The sequence below is a fragment of the Orbicella faveolata genome, unplaced genomic scaffold (assembly GCF_042242905.1).
Source record: "Orbicella faveolata isolate gen_17 unplaced genomic scaffold, um_ofav_v1 contig_34, whole genome shotgun sequence".
In the NCBI taxonomy this organism is placed as follows: Eukaryota; Metazoa; Cnidaria; class Anthozoa; order Scleractinia; family Merulinidae; genus Orbicella; species Orbicella faveolata.
This window is the reverse complement of record NW_028301563.1, coordinates 12,305,528-12,311,806: the sequence shown is the minus strand read 5'-3', so window position 1 is coordinate 12,311,806 and position 6,279 is coordinate 12,305,528. Positions and strand designations below refer to the sequence as shown.

The 6,279-nt window shown below is 37.3% G+C and overlaps 1 long non-coding RNA gene across 1 annotated transcript; it reads right to left on the bottom strand.

The window, feature by feature from the left end:
- Window positions 1-108: 108 nt before the first annotated feature.
- On the bottom strand, window positions 109-5,028 carry LOC149104814 (uncharacterized). Its single transcript, XR_016201308.1, has 3 exons — window positions 3,890-5,028; window positions 2,457-2,546; window positions 109-2,077 (listed from the first exon to the last, which is right to left on the bottom strand). It is a non-coding gene; the product is annotated as an uncharacterized LOC149104814 (long non-coding RNA).
- Between the last annotated feature and the right edge of the window lie 1,251 nt (window positions 5,029-6,279).

Genomic DNA, 6,279 nt, shown 5'->3' with positions numbered 1-6,279 from the left:
CCCAGGGTATTCTGCAGTTACTCCTGCAAGTGTAACGCTAGCTAAAGTAAACAGGAGCGCATTTTCACTTCCGGTAGTTTTACGAACACAATTCGATCTGACACAATCTGGCCCTTATTGACAGTTATTTTTTGTTTTGTTTTGTTTTGTTTTACACCTGTTTGCTTATTTTCAGAAAGTGCGCATTATATGATAGTTTTGAATCGGCTCATTTCATCTCTAGACTTTTTTTCATGTTAGAGTGGTATTTAGTTTTTTGAGACTTCAGCTTTTACGACCCTTTATCAACTAGTGAGACAATCTCAGTTAGTGCAGAGCGTAATTGATAGCTCTGGTACAGTAGTCCCATAAGTACTCACCCCTACTCGGTTCACTTCCGGTTTGTGTCTACCTTGGTAGTCTGCTACGGCTTTTCCCCTTTGCAGTGTGTATGTTTCAAGGTTGTATTTTCATTCAAGGTCCAAAACTTACGCACAAATTAATTACTACTGGTGTTTTACGTTGATTTTCGTTCATTTTAAATTCAATAATACGCTGAAGCAGCAAACGTGACAATTTAGCTCTTCACGCCAACTTTGTAACTTGATACTTTTGTTTTCCTCGCAGAGGCATGTAATATGAAACCCTTGTTTTCTCCAAAACATACGGAAGATGTCCTTGTTTTTTGGAGATAAATGAAAGAAAGTTAGATATCTGATGTGGTGATGAAGAAACGGAACAGAAACGATGTTGTTTTACTAAAAATGCAAATTTTTACCGATGAACAAGAACTTATTTAAATGTAAAAAAAATGTAAATGTAAATGTATTTGTTTACCCACGGAGCACCAAGGAGTTCACAAGAACTCGTTCAGAAATGTCCGTGCATTCAAGGATCGAATTATCAGATAGTCACGAAATACCACTTTCTTTTTCTGTTGCCACTTTGTTGTTAACAATAAAACAATTCAAAATAAACACGCAACGATATTGATGGCTGAGAAGCATTTCAACGAAAAGTATTGAAGATAAACAGCGCTATTTGGCCGATATGAATGAGTCTCCCCAAAGACTGATTAAATCAATTTGCGCTTTCATTAGGTGCCACGGCGTCTGCAGCAACATTTGAGCATTTTCTTGGTTTCTTTTGTTACAAATTTACAATTTGCGGAGTATTAAAGCCACTAACTTGGGAACTTTTTGGTCTCTCTTACAGACACAATTAAGGCAAGAAATAAACAAGCCGCTAAGGAGAAGCAATACATTTGAATCCTGACAAGCACACTATTGTAGATTGGAAACAGCAGATGATATTTGTTGAACCGACCTGTGTGTAATTCTAAAAGCTACGCAGCCACAGTAACGTTTCACTTTTGCAATAAAAAGGGACAATTGGCATTACCTGAAAAATAACTGCCGTCCTTGGTCACATGACATGATATATAAAATACCGCGTGGAAAGATAGTGTATAACACTAGCGATGCTAGAACGCATGCGTCTTACATGTTGAGCTCTACCATAAGGAAAACCACTCAACATTTGTGCATGATTCCGTATGGAATGTGTCCTTCACCTAATATAGGAGCCACGAACGCTAACTAATCTACGCATGCGTTTAGGACAAATTAGTTTTGTTCTAAGGAGAATGGTACCACAAGGAGAGCAAGGGGTTACCTGAAACAAATATATAGCTTTGCGATGTTCAAAGCTAAGTGACGGCGACAAAATGTGTTTTACGTAGAGTACACATGTACCTTTCCCACCCTACCCCCATTACTTCCTTGCCTCTAGACTAATTAATTAATTGAAATTAATTAATTAAACAAACATTAAAGTTTACACTTTAGTGCCATAGTACTTTACACTAAAAAGGGTTTTCTAAAATAGATTCCATTTCAGGGACCTTTACGTGGCCCTGTAATTAAAGTCAACTTTAAGCTTAAATATGTTATTTGGTCAAATTCATTTCACGGATTCAAATGATACAGAAGAGTCAAAAACCAGTCAACGCGAATCAGTTCCGTGTGATTTGTCTAGAGTGATTTGACCTGCTTCTGAGTTTAACCCAAGTAGCGTGATGCGATGATATGCTTTCATGCTGTTAATAGAATGTCAAGAAAACAGAATACAATAAGAATTGCGAAAAATCCTTACACAGGAATCTTCATTAGGATCGGAATGGGAAGAATCCTTACACAGGAATACAGCAAAAACCCTCCATATCCTCGTGTCCACGTGACTCTGGTCACGTAAGCGCGAGGCAAAACGGGGAAAAGTTGGAAGAAAACGATTAACAAGCTCTGACATGTAAGTTATTTCCTATAAACAGATAAGCCATAAGCGAAAATATGGAACAGCAATAAAGCAAACTAATTGGTTAGTTTTGGTTATTGGCCTTAACTGGACTAACTTGGTCATGTAATAATTAAACTTACTCAATTTAAATAATGCTGTTTAGAACTAAACATGCATCTCACCTACAGTAGTGGGCAAAGTATCAGGACTGAAACCAGCTGGTCCTTCAAAATATGTATTACACAAACATGTTTTACCAACAGCAGAACCACCTGTTCAGGAACAATTTAAAAGCTAAATTCAAAACTTAAAGGACAACGGAGGCTAGATATCTTATCATATTTTACTTAATCACTGAAAATTACGGAAATTACTAAGATTTGTAGAAAACGGCAAAAGAAAGAGAGTTTTTCCTATAGCTACCAAAATGGAGGAGCAAAGCGAAAAGCCATGGCAGTTATTCAAAGTGCCCAACAGTTTCACAGTTCACCGGTAGGCCCCGGGCTACTGTAGTTTACACTGCATCACAGTTCCCTTAAACAAGATTACTGGTACTCTTCTTAGAGTTGGACACTAGTCCACAACAGGTAACTGCTTCCCCAAAGGCAGTTATCCAAAGTGCCCAACAGTTCCACAGTTCACCAGGCAGACTGGTACACATGTATATATGTTGTAGTTTAAAATGTTTTTTTTTTGGTCAGGATGATTTCAAACTAGTCTAATTTTCATCAAAGGGGTTGGGGGAGTCTGGAAACCAATAACTTATTAGGCCATTAAATATTCAAAAATTTGTAATGATTGCTTGCATAGCCAAGTGGAGATGAAAGTGGACTACAAAGTCAGAGATTGGGTGAATCTAGGTGAGTACAAAGTAAAAAAGTGGGGGTTAAAATGGTATCCTGGCAGGGTAGGGTACTGGGTGGACTTTCATATAAAAACGATGAGGATCTTGGTACCTCTTAGGGGTTCTTTTCAAAGTTTTCAATGAACAGCGTTAACCCTATCCTTTTTATTTTTGGTGTCCCCTTAGGGGCAGGGTAGGGTTAGGGACAGTCAGGGAGGTGGGTGGTGGGCATGTTATTCTTTTTTAACAGAAGCCCAAACATGAAGAAATAAATAAAGTTATTTGCAAAATCTAAGCTAAGTTAAAACAAAATAACCTGGCTTAAGACATTCTTACCTAAAATACATTATGTTTAAACTACAACATCTACATGTACACCCTTGCATCCAGTCCTCCTTGTATCAAGAGGTGTTGTGACGGCAAACTATCTTGCCTAAGAACAAGAAAATGTCCCTGACCACTTAACATGGACCATCCAGCCCCAACTCACTCACTATCGGCCACCCGATCACCACCCGTGTTACTTTCAAGTATGTAAAACATCTTTTGTTGTGCTTTTTTTTTCCCACTAGCTCAATTTTTAGCTTCCTTTGCTCAATTAGTATATAATAATGATATGATACAACAAAGAGTACAATTGAACCCTAACTCATACAGCCTTAACCGTTTCAGATTAAACTGAATGACTTAATTTGAAAGGTACATTGTGTAATAATTAAAGATCCTACAAACTTTAACAATATAATAACAACAAACACCATGAGCACTCACCCAATAGTAGCACTTTATATTTCCTATATCCCCCTAAAGGACTATAAATTATCCTGGTGTCCACCATGAGACAGCGCAAGTGTCAGAATTTATCCTCAGGATAAAACTGTTGTACAGCTGCAACTGTTAAGAACTTTCACCTAGAAATACAACGCAAACAGTGGTATTCTCCATTTATCTACTTGTAAAATTCATCGCTAGTTCCAAAGGAATGGATCCAATGAAAAGACGCTACTCAGGTCACACAAATGGGCTGCAAACCTAAATACAAATTATGCATTCTATAATTTTTAATACAAAAAAAAAAACCCTTCTGTATCATTTTGAAAACAGAATTACACCAACTGATTACATATTTTGATTGCTTGCTTTTAAGCTTGAACAACAAAAATTGAATATCCATAAATTTCACAAGTCTTATTCAGTGATCATGTTCGAACTCACCACTGTAAACACCTGTGCAGATTGGCTGCCTAAATTATATTTACCACTAAGTTTAACTGTTGAGAACAGTGTAACTCCAACAACCCCATTATTATGACCACTTTCAGGCTGTAACAATTTAACCCTGCTTATATTTTGGCTGTCATGAACAAAGTTCAGTCATTTCTTTTTATACATGTAACATATATGCCACAGTGGAACCTGTGTTAAGCGGACCCTATATTAAGTGGACTCCCTCAATTAAGTGGACACTAGCTTGAGTCCTAAAATTTTCTTCCATAATTTACTGTAAAATAAACCTACATTCAGTGGACACCTCTGTTAAGCCGACGCAGAAACCAATATTATTAAGCCATTTTGTTTCACAAAACCTCCAATAAACGGACACTTCAAAGGCTTTTTATTTCTAAAAGCTCAGCTCACTCCCTTAACTTTGTTCAGTGATGTCAGTTTAAACGTAAGTAGATTATTCCAGATTGATGCATTGACTGACTGAACATTGTGCTTTAAGCAGTCTTTGATCTTACATTGTGTACTTACAAAAGAGTTAATAGTTAACTACAGTGTATCATTGCACTAATCTATATTAGAACCTGTTTAGAGCGGACACCCTCTACTAAGTGGACACTAGTGAGTGTCCCATGGGTGTCCACTTAATACAGGTTTCACTGTCAGTAGTTATATAGCAAAGCCATGCTATCTGTTACATAATCAGCTCGTGTAGTTCTATTCATTCTGTCACCTTTTAGGTATAGTCCTAATGTAGAGTGTTTGTTAATTTTATGGTACAAGCAACATCAAACTCTTTCATCATTCCTATTGGCAATTAATTTATTGAACACTGCCCCAGTTGTTCGAAGGCTGTATAACACTATCCAAAAGATAAATCCCTATCCAGTGGATAGCACGGTTTGTTTTGCTGACACTTATCTGCTGTGGAGTCATTTATCCACTGGATATGAACATTATCGAACATTACCCAGGCCAGATGAACTGGAAAAGTTCAGGGTCACTCTAAGCCATACCTCAAGTAACCCTTATTAGCTTCTTTCAAACTCTCCTACCAAACTGTCAAGCACATGCATTGTAAGTCAATGACGCACACTGAATTATGTATCAATTTAAAGCTAAACAGGCTGCCGACCTTAATTCTTTACGCCAAAAACACATGCTGGATCTCTGAATTCCAATTACAGACACTTCTCCCATTAATGGCTGCATATACAAATCTGAAGTAAAGAGTAAGGGTGAGCTTACAGCCACAAACAGGCAGAAAATCAAATGGGAACTCTAAGAAAGCATGAAAAGAGACAATGGAACTATTATCATTCCCAACCGAAGGTAATGGAACATGAAGGGAAGTGTTTTTTGAGGTCCTTTGAGATATTTTTTGATACAAATTGAACACCATAATTGAATGGCTTGGTGCAAGACTGACGTAAGTGACTTTTTCGGGTGAAATTTTTTTTTCTTCAAAAGTGCCTGAATTTTTGCATGTGCTTTTCAATTTAGTAGTATTATAACAACAGCTAAGGATTAGGTGCAAGGTCTGGAATCTCGGGTAATGGGTAGTGCACAGTTCATGCCCCACTGTCTCCCCCCCCCCCCTCCCCCCTTAACCTACATGTTGGTTACCATCAATAATTTCCATCTTTTTTGGGTACTGCACGGGTCAAGAGGGAGAAGAAAAAATAATTAATACAACCAATTTCAGTCTTTCATCAAATATTTCCCTCACTTTTTTTGGAAACGGTTAGATGTCAAAAATTAAGACTCAGCAACATGTCTGACAGTGCACTGTATGATAACGTGTATGTATGCCATTAGGTATGGAAATCTGAATTTGACACATAATATAAAAACTAATTATATAAATACCTCATTTCCCGAAGGTATCCACTTTACATAAAGGTTTAACTGTACTCAGTTACCAAAAACTGAGGAGA